At 37.6% G+C, this 2,316-nt stretch overlaps 1 pseudogene; it reads left to right on the forward strand.

The window, feature by feature from the left end:
• The first annotated feature begins 345 nt into the window (after positions 1-345).
• Positions 346-1,246, forward strand: LOC119543482 (annotated as a pseudogene).
• The last annotated feature ends 1,070 nt before the right edge of the window (positions 1,247-2,316 follow it).

Below are 2,316 nucleotides of genomic sequence, written 5' to 3' on the forward strand. Positions count from 1 at the left end.
TAAGCATTTGGATTGGCTTGCATTGGATTGGCTTGCACCTAATTAGAAAATTTGACTTTCAGTGTTTTATGTCATTCTTATGCCTATATATATTCTCAAAAATTGTTGGCATCTCTTCTCTCTTGTTGTCTTCTGTCCTCTTATTCTTGTCATAGGGTGCTTCTAACTTTTAAAAGTTCTTTTAGTGGGTTTTAAAAAAAGAGTGGAGGTTATATACATATGTATAGTAGATATATTGTATCTATATATATATTTTTTACCATTCTTAAACACTCTTCTTTCTCTATTAAAGATTGTAGTCTTGCCTGGATCCAGCCTGGCGCTGCACGCTGAACCACTGATACCATGCAGTCAGATGACATTATCTGGGATACACTAGGAAACAAGCAATTTTGTTCCTTCAAAATAAGAACCAAGACTCAGAGCCTTTGCAGAAATGAATACAGTCTAACTGGATTATGCAATCGATCGTCCTGTCCCCTGGCAAACAATCAATATGCCACCATCAAAGAAGAAAAAGGACAGTGCTACTTGTATATGAAGCTTATAGAACAAGCAGCTTTTCATGGGCATCTCTGGGAATGGGTCCGGCTCAGTAAAAACTGTGAGAAAGCACTGGAGCAAATAGATGAAATTCTAATTTACTGGCCCCATTTTATTTGAAATAAATGTAAACAGAGATTCACCAGGATTACCCGGTAGCTAATTCGAATTCGAAAACTTACGCTAAAGAGACAGAGAAAACTTGTTCCTTTGAGTAAGAAGGTAGAACAGAGGGAAAAAAGGAGCGAGGAAAAGGCATTGATAGCTGCTCAGCTGGACAACAACATTGAAAAGGAATTACTAGAAAGACTGAAACAAGATACATATGGCGACATCTACAACTTCCCTGTTCATGCGTTCGACAAGGCCCTGGAACAGCAGGAGGCAGAGAGTGGCTCTTCAGATGCTGAGGAAAAAGACAACAATGAAGAAGAAGAAGAAGATGTGGGAACAAGAGAATTTGTGGAAGATGATGAAGTGGATGAGAGTGACATAAGTGACTTTGAGGACATGAATAAATTGGATATCAGCAGTAATGAAGATCAGGATCAGAGATCATCCAGTGAGGACGAAGAAAAGGCCCTGGATGCCAGACACAAAAGCAAAACACCTTTGAAAGGACCTTTGCGGAGAAAACGAGCCTATGTAGAGATAGGGTATGAGCAGGAGACAGAGCCCATGGCTAAGGCCAAAACCACGTGATTTCTCCTCAAACATTTATAAATAGGCCTGAACATAAAAAAAAAAAAAAAGATTGCATTCTTTCCTTTTGGCTTCCACAGAGGCCCATATATTAATAACTTCTAATCTATCCTGACATGTATCTAAACACCAACTAGACATCTCTTAGATGTCCCATGGTGTGACTCAATGTGTCCAAACTAACCTCATCAACTTCTCTTAAAATGCTCTCCTATTAATATTATTATTAATAATATCACCATCCTGTTTCCCATACCATATACTTGGGAGTCATTCTGGATTGCTCCAATACTTAAATAACCACATTGAATTGTTCACCAAGCCCCATCTACAAGATCTCCTAACTATCTCTAAAATCTGTTACTTTTTCCCCATTTCCATGTGGACTTCCCTGGGTCAGAGTCTCTTTATATCTTGGTCAAATTGTTACATAGCTTCTTAAAATCCTTCCTTACTTTGAGAGTTATTTCTTTCTATTCCATTTCTCCTGATGACACTACTTGGATATCTCTAAATGTGTCTGACTCTGTCAATTTGCTTAAAACCTATGAATACTTCTCTGATAATTATCATTCATTACTATATGACAAGAATTGTTATAAACTCTGGAGATATGTTAAAAACAAAAGAGATGGTTTTCTGCTTCATAGAGATGCAGTCTAAAAAAAGAAAGAACTATTTAAAAAATAACCACAGAAATAAATGTTTTGCAACAAGTTATAATAAGTAACATAAAGGAAAAGCAGAGTATGATGAGGAATTATAATTAGGCCTTTACATAGAGAGGGAGGTCAAGAGCAAACTTCTTAAAGGTAGTAACATGTAAGGAGGAGCTCTGAAGGAGGAGTAGAAGTTAACCATGAAATCAGCATTAATCAGGGTTTGAGGAGGCAGTGGTGAGAAAGAGAAGGTGGGAGGAGCATTCCAGAAAGAAGGAGTGGCTCATGTGAAGATCCTAAGATGGTAAAGAGCATGGTATATTTTAGAAACAGATAAAAGGCCCATGTATCATTTGTGTAGCAAATAAGAGAGAGAATGAAGCATAACGAGATTGGGGAGGGATGTGAGGTT

This window comes from Choloepus didactylus, chromosome 8, assembly GCF_015220235.1.
Source record: "Choloepus didactylus isolate mChoDid1 chromosome 8, mChoDid1.pri, whole genome shotgun sequence".
NCBI lineage: Eukaryota > Metazoa > Chordata > Mammalia > Pilosa > Megalonychidae > Choloepus > Choloepus didactylus.